The 11,577-nt window shown below is 40.6% G+C and overlaps 1 protein-coding gene across 1 annotated transcript in view; it reads right to left on the reverse strand.

Moving 5' to 3' along the window:
- Positions 1 to 11,577, reverse strand: part of gal3st3 (galactose-3-O-sulfotransferase 3) — a 31,346-nt gene extending 19,769 nt beyond the window's left edge. Inside the window, exon 1 of the mRNA XM_079669743.1 lies at positions 11,245 to 11,577. The gene's annotated coding sequence lies outside the window, so the exon portion shown is untranslated. The remainder of the gene's footprint in view (positions 1 to 11,244) is intronic.

Raw genomic sequence — 11,577 nt, forward strand, 5'->3', positions numbered from 1 at the left:
TAAGTCAATAGAATGAGATATTAAGTCAATATAATGAGATAGCTAAGTCAATATGATGAGATAGTAAGTCAATATGATGAGATAACTAAGTCAATATAATGAGATAACTAAGTCAATATGATGAGATAGTAAGTCAATATAATGAGATAACTAAGTCATTATAATGACTTACAGGATTTTAAAAAAGGTTTTCCTGTGGCGCAAACAGGCTTCCATAGTTTTTTCTACCCATCTCGCAACATCATAAAAGAGACTTCACCAGAATGACAAACAAGCCGGGTTTAACCTGTTAAGCCCCAGGGTCCCCGCCGGCAGGGACCCTGGTTTTTTTTTTCACGACACTGTGTCTCATGGGATCTTAATATTTAAGAACCTATTAATGTGTTATACCAGATTAACGGAAATAATCTCAGCTAACTGACGATATAAACCATTTTTAACAAAACAAAACACAAGTCTCATAAGAAGCATCTAACTGACCCCTTAGCGAAAAATGCTAACAGACATTGGCATCACTTGTTTTGCATCAATCTTGATACAGGGCACTTATTATATGTTGTACTTTGGATTCCTAAAGCTTTTAGTCTACTAACCCATCATCCAAGGTTAGTTTTCATTATAAGTAGGCCTACAAAATATTTTTGGGACGGACACTATAATTTACAGTTTTTCACCATGTTCTATCTGAATTTTCTTTAAAATCAAAAACATCTGTATTGAATCTGACTTTTCTACATCCAACTGACAGGTTTATCATTACTTTGAGAAAAAAGATTATTAATTTAACCCTTTTAGAAGGGAAGATATGGTCATTTGTTCTGGGAATGTCATTTTCGAGCCTGAAACCTGAAAAACAGGCTCGGGGTTTAACAGGTTAATAATCTAAACATGCCAACTTCTCTTAGTGTGCGTTTTCAACCCCGTGCCAAACCCCCTCATCCCCCCGTTGGGAGTATCTCAACCCGGAGAGCTTTGATTCTGCAAAAAAACAAAAGGGCTGCCTGCACTTTGCAATTAAGCAGAGACTCTGTCACGTTTGGAGACAGACGGAGCATTAAAGGCTCCTCAGCACCACAGCGGAATACCTAAAAGCTTGTTGGAAAAGCTTGTTGGCTTTTATCAGCGAGGTGCAAATGCTGCCGGACAGACAGATGGGCATGGTGGTCTTTGGTGATTCATGTTAGAAAAACCTACAGAGTGGAAGCAGAGGCGTGTACTCGATCACTGACAGAGTAATTAAGGATGCACTTATCACCCACACACTAACCACTAATGTCATCAAATAAAATCAATCCCAGTTGAGGTGCACACGTGTAAATACTTATAGATCAGTTCGATCGTATTGATCACATTTCGGCCCAATACGCTATATATGCAGCCTCAGGTGGCCCTCGCTCCCTAGAGGCATTTTCAACCCTACATAAATGAATCAACACGTAGACATGCGCTTGTGATAACAGGATAATCAAAAATGAATGAAGTCTGCACAAAATCTCATCATATTCCACCCCTCTGTTCTCACCATGCTGTATTTAATGTGTGAAGCTTCTGCTATAGTGAGCAACGCAAGGCTTGGTGTCTTACGGACAAGCTGTGAGTGAGAATCAAAAGTGGTATGTTTTAACTTGAAATAAAAGTTGAATACACAGAGTCAAAATGCTTATTTAAATTGTAATCAGCCCGTTCCCTAGTTTCATGAAGGCTGCTAGCTAACGTTAGCCACCCAGTTGTAAAAATCGCAAATAAAATCAATAAAACCCAGAAAATAAAGTCCAGATTTTACAAAATCTCTGAGGGCATATGAACACAGAGCCCGATTGTGACAAAAAGTTAAACATTTTCAACTTTTCTGAAGGTTTATAACCAATTTACTTCCTTTTTTCTAGTATCAGCAGCAGTGAAATAAAGAAAAAATATATATTTCTCATACAGTAAGGATATTAATACTTGGTTCTGTAGCAAAACCAGACCAATAAATCTGGAGTAATCAACCACCAGTGAAAGATTTTTAATTAGGACACAAAAATCCTTGTGTTCCTGGTATATTAAGGCGCTTTGTGTCAAAAACAACAACATCGACCACATGACAAGACAGTTAGAAAACACAATGGCAAACATTCAATAGACAAGATGGGATCTGGAAACGGATGCCATTACACCCGATGCTGAACCTTAACCCCTGCCGGCTTTACGCCTACATTACTGCATTTACAACCACAACATAGGCTAATGAGCCAATAAACCCTCATGCTTGTGCAAAAAGGAAGATCAATACACACTAGATCAATAAAACGTTGAAATACTGGAAGCAATTAGAAAGTGCTTGAGAAGGTGGCGTTCTCGTCCATACCCAATTATGGCTGGGTCAAATGGGCTTAATTGGGTGTCTAGTTTGTTGATTATCGTGTAGGCAAGTTAACATCCCGTTCATTACACTGATAGGAGAGAGGTCCCCGGTTAATTCTCGGTGCGTCTGCGGTGATAATTGAGAAATTAAAAAGCAAATAGGCCATAATATTTGTGGAAGGTGTTTCAGGAAAACTTCCGGAGTAATTAGAGAGTAAGGGAGGTCCAGTTCGCTTGAACCTGAACAATTGAAGTGAGGAATGGCAGTGAGTATTTATCCACAGAAACAAACCATTTAAGAAAGTACAAATAAATAAGATTGACATCCTTTTTTACAATTTTAAGCTGCAAAGTAGCACACACATGTTGCGTTCCTGGAGTAATAATAAGTATCATTAAAACAGTTAATCGCATGGTGGGTATAGCATCCATCGGGACAGAGACCCATATTTGTGTTTAATTTCATACTGTATAATTATACAAGAAGTCATATCAAAGTATCCGTGAATATTCTCAATACCGTGACTGTTGACGCAGTCAGCAATTACTGTTCTTACTAACATTTACTTAACCAGGTTCAAACATTTCAAACATTCTGCTCGTGGATCCTCCTAGCTGTAGTCCAACGTGGAGAGCTATTGGTTTTCTGGGAGCGCACCTGTGTCACACTAATTTGTGGATACACGCGTTAAAGGTAAATGTTTAAATTGTAAAGGTTATGTAAACACAGTTTGTTAACTTCCTTGAGCCAAAAACAATAAAGCAGTCTCGTCAGAAATGTATTTTTGATTTTTATAGATATTACAGTGACTTCCCCAATGATAATTCCTGCTTGTTCACTCACTCCCATGTGGTTATAAGGTCTTAGTGACTCTCAGCACCAGCAGAGAGGTCAGAGTTGACTCTTATAGACGGGACAATGTAAGCGTCTTATTCTGTCCCGACTCATGCTGTCCCTTGCTGACCGGGGCAGAACAGAATGGGAACGATAGATTCCAAATTCCAGATTCTTCACAGATTGTCAGCGAGCTTTGTGTCTCTGCGAAAGCCTCCAGATAGCAGACCGCTCCGAACGGAAAGCCAAAGAGCCAGAGTTTGAATAATTAACCAGAATGGAATAATAAACACACTGTTCTCACAAGTTCTCCTCATTCTAAAAATGTAAAAAGCAGATGGCACAGTGCCTGTGGTGAAACCTTGGTGTAAAGCAATAGAGAGGCAAGAATGGAGCAAGAGAGAGAAAAAAGGAAAGGAAGGTAAGATAAAAAGAGAAACCAAGGAGAATTTTTTTGGCAGGAGCGGGAAGAAGGATAAATGGCTGACCCCGGTTTTATTTGGACTCCTTAAAAATGCATTGAGGTAAATGAGGTGCGACCAAACTGAGTAACATACAAATAAAATATGTGACTGCAAAGGCAATATAACTGTCTTTGCTTCTATTTTGAATTATATATCATGCTGGAGATGATAGTGTACATTTTAATGTATCACTGCTTCATTGAAGACAGGAAATAGGACAGTAAGGGAGGCAACAAAGCAGGTGGGAAAACAGATATTTAGGCAGCAGATCACAGAGATAAGACAGAATGTGTTGAATTGAGAGAAAATAGGTCATCGTAAGTGGCAGAAACACCAGAAGTTGAATAATTATGGCTGTCCACATGGTTTTTATTTCTCTTCCCTGTCAGCAAATACGCCTGCTGCTGTCTGTCCATTTATTACCATGCTTAAATGTCTAGCCACAGCTGATAAATTCAGCCGGGGACAGCTGTCAATTCAGCCCATAAAATGTGGTGTTCACCAGCTGGAATGACAAAGTGCATTTCTGACTGAAATCAAGAAACCATTGTTTCCAAAAATGATTAAGACCCACAAATCAAGAATGAGTCACACATGACGCTCACACATCTCCATGACTGCATTGCATCCTCTTTAAATAATCTCTTCCCGTTTGATTCTGTGCGAGTGATGCCAACGTTGATGTTTTTGCCATTCAATTTATAGTCTAGCTTCAGACTAGGGCTGCTCAATTAACCGTATTTTAATCGCAATTACGATTATGGCTTGCAACGATTACGAAAACAACGCAATCGAAATAAAACGATTATTTTTTTATTATTATTATTTTATTTATTTTTTGGTTTTTCAGTTGAATTATACTTAAAGTTCAGGGTAATCAACTGTTAAAAACATACTGTTAAAACATTTGTTCTCCAATAAATTGATGTTTTCAAAGTAAACGGATAATCGTTTTTAATAATCGTGATATCAATTATTGACCAAAATAATCGAGATTATGATTTTTGCCATAATCGAGCAGCCCTACGTCAGACCACCTCACTCCTGGGCTATTTCAGGGATCAAACATATGGCCTTTCAGCTACAGCAGAACCCACCTAACCACTAGGCCAGCCTGGAGCACCATTACACACCCACAGAGGGGAAGAGACATAATATCGGGTGGAGGTGCAGCCAGGCTTCTGCAGGTGAGGCGGCAGTAACAGGGATCGCCCTCCTGCCGCCGAGGGAAGCTGGGTAAGTCTGTAATCAGATTTCACACGCCGCTCAAGCATCCCAACCAAACACCCCTACTCCTGCAGTCAGTCGGAAGAGAGGATGCTGGAGTGTGTTTCAGGAAAAAAGAAAAATGTGTTTCTGAGTGAAAGAGTGTGGGTGCTTCTACGTGCACATATGTGTGTGTATGCGTGTGCAGTATATGTGTTTGTGTGTACAGTGCAGTTTGTGGCAATGAGTAAATCCCTCAATGTTTTGACCAAACAGTCTCCAAATAAGACACAGGTTAGCCAGCTGCAAAGACATCCTAAGATTATGGATATGTTTAGGCCCAGGGGTTACAATAGTACCAACTAGTGTCCTCACAACAATATAATTGTTTCTGTGTGTACCTGTGTTCTGCTCTCTGGATCGTGCGGTTAGGACGCAGCCAGGCTTTCTGTAATGGCCTGATAACAGAGACCCTCCGGCCAGAGAACAGATTAATTAAGGGGCCAGACTGGAACCTCCAGGGGAGGGCGCCCTCTGCGCCCCCTACTCCACCAAACACACACAGGGACACCGGTGTGAATAAATAAAGCCCATGTGCACATGAATAGCCAAGCCGACCTCATAAACCCACAATCAAAAACGTTCACACACTGGTAAGCATGGCCCAGGAACACACACAGACAGACACACACACACACACACACACACACTCTGCAGGTTGAAACATTCCTGTGTGCCCCGGCGGGCTTAGAGTCCTTCGCTAACTAACACTGGCAGGGTTTTTACCTCTCCGGAGGAAACACCTTTAGCACTTAACAGAGGCTTTTACTCGCCTGCCTGGGCAGCTCAACACACTCATTAAGTTGACACCAAACATATTGTTTCAAGATGATAAAGTATGTGGAGACAACAGAGGAAATGAAATAAAATGTATCAAAAGCAAAAAGGGAGAAAATCTCATTCAAAAACACGAGTCAATTGACTTTGTGCAGTGATTTATCACAGTTTATTTAAAGTAAACAACACAAAGGATTTGCGGTAACTCCTTTCATCGCAGGATCACATCTTCAATTTTAGCCGAGACTAAGATAAATCATTTTTTTCTGAAATCCGGAGAAAGGAAGGACCGTTTTTATGGTTAATTCATCACAGTGTCCAACAACAATAGCAATTCATTTTTCCACAATGCTAAGACCTTGAATATGTCCGATATTAATCTTTGCCCAAGTGTTTCAGCTTTCACCTTGCAGATTATTGAATAAGAAGTAATATGATCCATCCATCCATCCATTGCAATACAAAGGAAGGATCTCAGTTGGAAGACTTACTCGGGGAAAGCAGCACAGATAAAAAAACTATTAAAACCAAACAACAATGACAAAGTTCCTTATCATATACTGCCAGATCTCTTTGAGGCCATTGGCTGAACACAAGCGGAAAGTGATATTGAGTTTCTGGTTGGTTAGATTATTTCGTGGGAGGATTTATAGATAAGGAACGGCTTGTTGTTGTTGACCCTGGAGCTGGTAGCCAACACTGTGTGTCTTTACTGACCCGTCTCATTGGTTCTCCTGGACGATAACGCTTTGTTTGATGTGGGTTTTATTCCGGTTAAAGCTTTATCTTTCTCTCCTTAGAGGGGTTTGTGTTTCTTAAAGGTTCATGGGAACAGCACCCCAAGGAGGGCAAGGCCAGTTAAATACAGCAGCCAACTTCTTCAATCAGAACTGTGATCAACACCAACTCTACCTGCACTTACGTACCTTCGGGTTTCAGCCTTGACACTATAGACTGGCTGTGAGGCTCAGGATAGGGAAGGACACTTTTTGACCAACTATCTATTTTGTTTCAAACATTTTGACGCAACAAACAATAACTAATAGCTTACAAGGCCACAAAAATACTAGATTCAACAAGGACGGGCTAATATGCTACCGTTACAAAATTGAAAAGCCGTTTATTGATTGTTTAGCCAATAATTACGATGAATTCAAATGAAGAAATGAAAGGCATACACAAGGTTTATGAAAACAAACAAACAGCTATTGCTCAAAGATCCTGCTAGCTTAGTTGCTATATTGTATACGTTGAGCTTGAGGGACTTATCAACGAGAAATATAGATGCAGATCTTAAGATACGTTTTTGTTAGTGAACCTTGTAACTGTTGAATAATGCTAGGTTTCTAAGAGCCGGCCTATGCTCATTCTGACAAACCTCAAAAGATTGATTGCTCTCTGATAGTGCTACGTTCTTTCTGATAGAAAAATGTGTTCATATCATATTATAGGAAGATATTAGGGGTTGCTGGCCATAACAATACATCGTAGCAGCAGATTGCATTTGAGATGTTTAGGGAAGTCATTTGTGTTGTCTGCCCTTATTGTTCAGAGTGCACAATAGTATAAGGACCAATCATGAAGGGAAGGCTTAGCCCGGCACCTTTGGCTTTATTTTCCTGAAACAATGACGGTCAGATTACATTAATATATTAACAGTCCTCAAGGACAAGCTTTGGATTTTATCTGAGCGGGAGGACTCAGAGCATTTTGTTTTGACCGTAGCCAAACTGAGATGCTCTCCGTATAAATAATAAATACATGCATTTGTGTTGTGTCGTGTTCTGCCGAACAGCAGGGACACTGAGTTACTTTGCTCCCATAATCGTCCAGCCCAGATCATTTTAATCCAGGGTCTGTCTGCTGGAATCTGGCTGTCCGACATCTACAAGTAGATAAAAAGCTTCGCACCAAGGGCAGCTCCCTGGAGCCGAGCCCAGTCTCTACAAAACCCTCATCCATCTGTCTTCATCTGGCAGACAGTCAGAACCACAGCTAACAATTCCAACACAATAAATCAAATTAATTTGACCAGGGATAAAGGGTGATTTGGAAAACATTTTTTTTTATCATTTCTAAACAGCCTCTGCCTCTTTGAGAAGCTGATGGGTTCTCTGGGGATCCATTTGACTCAATATTAAGCCAAACAAGGGGAATGAGAGGTCATTTTCAACTACACACTTCCTCTAAATATGCATCACCTCTAATCTTCACTCTTCACTGAATTTCTGTAGCCTTTTTTGTGTGCATGCATGAGCACGCCTGCGCATCCAAATCAATTTGGCCACAACGAGACGAAAAAGCACCTTTGCACTAATGCATCAAAGTTGGCCAGTGTTCAATATTGTTTGTGAGTGTGTGCTCATACGCTTCTGTAAGGAGGGCCAGCGTTAACCCAACAGGGGATCAAGCGAATACTGTGTGTATGTTTTTGTGTATGTGTGTGTTTTTTTTCCAGGCTAACCAGGGTCAAACCAGGAGGTTTGTTAACATGGGGCATTAATCTAGCTTGGGCTCACATCCACACGTTGCAAGATAAATGGAAACAAACACACACACACACACACACACACACACACACACACACACACACACACACACACACACACACACACACACACACCATCAGTACTCTGCGGCGAGCTGAGATGCCCGCAAGTACATTTTTAATCACAAGCACTCTAATCACTCCATCTTAAACTGCAGTCACGACCTCGACTAATACACATCAATAAGATTCCTCATCCCAGTCACAAACATTACAAAGTGTGTCTATAGCACCGTACCGTACCAACTATGTGGAGAAGAAGAGAGACAATATCTGTGCTAGGATTTTCTGTTTGAATGCTTTGTTTTTTTTAACTACTTATGAGAGTCTCCTTTAGTTCTTTTCATTTGTTTCTGTTATGTTTTCTGTCACCACTTTTCTCCCCAAATCAACATCAAGATGTTTCTAAATCATGTCATCGCCAGTAAAAGGTCATCTTTAGCTTGTCACGGTGAATTAAGGTTAAAAAGCTTATCAAGGGGAATTAATGACTACTTTCTGCCACAGTTAGGACTCTTTATGATATATAGTCTTTATCTAGCAAAACCTCCAAGCTATCCTTAATTTAAGACTCTAAATTGCAAGGATTGGCGTTTTTTATTGATTGTAAATTGAATATCTCTGGGATTTCAACTGCTTGTTGACAACACTATCGATTTCATCCTGCCTGATTGGGCTCTGGAGAATTATTCCTGGAATTGTTGCCCTTCTTTCAAAAAGAACTCTTAGTTATAGTCCTGCTGGCCTAACAGCCCAAAAATTTTAATTTACAATGTTGTGAAACAGAGAAAAGCAAGCAACAGATCCAATTTGAATTGTTTTATCAATGTGCTAATTCTTATACTTCCTGTAATCCTGCTTTTCAGATATTTAGACAACATTCAACTCCAAGACAACTGCTGCAACAGACCGACAGTGTTTTGGACACACGGAGGATTTTCTGTTACATACGTTCTGAGAATTTTGCTTCTTGTGGGAAACTGTAAACATAGTGTCTCTTTTCTGGCAAAGGCCTTAAAACTACCATCTTCAGGGACAGTACTGTGCAGCCACAGAGCTGCTGTATATCATAGTGTATAAATAAAGTCTTTTCCAAGAGCGCCTGCCTTTAAAGGTCGCTCTCCGTCTAAAAAGACTCTTCTGATGAGCTCTAACACAACCATGCAGTGAATCTTAGTCAGCACAACACACTTAATCATATTGACTTTTTCAAGACGTGTGTGTGCCTCTATTTACGAGTGTGTGTGTGTGTGTGTGTGTGTGTGTGTGTCACTGTTCTTTCTTTCTACCCCCCCCCCCCCCCCCCCACCCCCTTCTTCTTCTTCTTTGTTATTCCCAGCATTGCTATTCTCCAAACAGAGCTCACATTCATCACTCGGTCTTGTGCCTTTCTTGCGGACATGCCAGGAAAAAAAGAGGAACCTTTTCAGGTCCGTTATTGTAAATGACCTGCCGCAAAAAGGGATTATTAAATCCCTCCCTTCTCCTAACCTACTTCCCGAAGACACAGAGGCGGGACGGATACAAAGGGAAGAGATAGACAGAGAGATACAAGACGGGACGGAGTACATTTGGTTATGATCAAATGTAGCTACAGCTGATGATTGACATCCTTTTAAAATGCTCTTTGAAATGTAACAAAATGGCAAAAAGGGGTTTTCTTCAGGTTTGTGCATCTGGGGTAAAAACATTGTCACGACCACGTAACATAAAACAGTATTTTAGCGCATCAACAAAGGACCTGCAAGGACTTTATAAAGGTGTGCTGCAGATTTACTCAATTTGCAATGACAAGAAATTGATAAATGGAGCACAATTCTCTCATATTTGTTTTATGACAAATTACATTTTGTTTCTCGTTACCAAAACGGAAGGATATGCTGGACACAAATGTCTTTAGGACGTTATGCTACATACATAAAACTGACATGGCTTGATTGACCATCAAATCTAACTTTATTTATAATGCCCCTTTCAAACACAAACGTAACTAAAAGTGCTTCCCAAACCAAACACAGACAAGAAACATTACTGTATCCCGCTTTCCAGGTAATAACCAGAGTAACACATAGCTTTGTGATTGAAAAAGAAGACTTAATACGCAGGACTGAACAAAAAAAAAAGGAATTAAATAAGAATTGATGTCCATGATGCTCTGCCTTATTAATTCATCTTAATGCTGATTTGATCAAACAAGCTTAATCACAGTGATGATTCTCCTTACACTGGTTTGTAGCATTCACCATCAATGACTATATACTACTGCTTCATTCAACCTGCAATATGCTGCAAATAAAAACCTGAATGCCACACAATCAATATATTGTAACACCAAAGAGGGTTAATGGAAACGACTTCATCCAATCTGCACCTAAACCAACCAATGGAGAGGAATCAGATGTGCTTTATGGAAACTATTGAACCGATGCAACAATTGGGGACACTCCATCCAATAAATATATAAATAGTTGGATCATTAATTGTGTCCCCCTCTCTCTCATGATAATCTTGTGCGGTTAATCTTCACGTGCAGTTTAATTAATTTCCCGACATAGGTGTACACACACAATCATAATCTGATTGAACAGGAGAAATCAATCATCCAGACAAGCCCCAGGCGCTCAAAGAGACGATCCCGGTAAACACTACCCCCTCCTCCTTCTCTCTCCTCATCCTCAACACACACACGACTCTTGTAACAGCACATACACATTAAATACAAACAAATATCCTCACACTGTAAAATGTGGGGCAGATCAGATTAATATTTGGGTGAAGGAAATCACTCCGCCGCGCATCTCCAAATGGCACACATGTCGCGGCGGAGCAGTGAACGCATCTTCCTGAAGACGTGCATAAAACCGCTTTTATGAAACACACATAAACATCTACAAAAATGCTCTAAACCGGTCTCAGTTTTTTCCTTCTTTCCTCTAAATTAAGGGATTAAAAGCTCCATGTAGGACAGCGATGCTGATGTAACACAATGGGAACACGCCGTCACCCACCTTTGTCATCCCGGAGCTGTGATGAGCTGTGACGGTCGTGGCGGTGATTTCTTCCACGCTGAAGAGCTCAGTGTCCCGGCCAGCCTGCTGCCGATGCCCCCGCTCTCCTCTCCTTCTTCGGTTCCTCTGCTTCTAATTCTTCCCTCTTTTTTTAAGGGGAAACCTCCGTTCCTCTTCCTCTTCTTCGCTTACTCTTGGCTCTTCTTCATGTGTTTGGAGTCGCCGGTGGTTCAGGTGTCGCAGTCAGTGAGGCAGCAGATCCGCTGTCTGTCATCTCCTCGTTCAACAAAACGGGAGACTGTTGTCCCCCCTCTCTCTCCCCCTATTATGCGG

The sequence above is a fragment of the Notothenia rossii genome, assembly GCF_949606895.1.
Source record: "Notothenia rossii genome assembly, chromosome: 3".
NCBI lineage: Eukaryota > Metazoa > Chordata > Actinopteri > Perciformes > Nototheniidae > Notothenia > Notothenia rossii.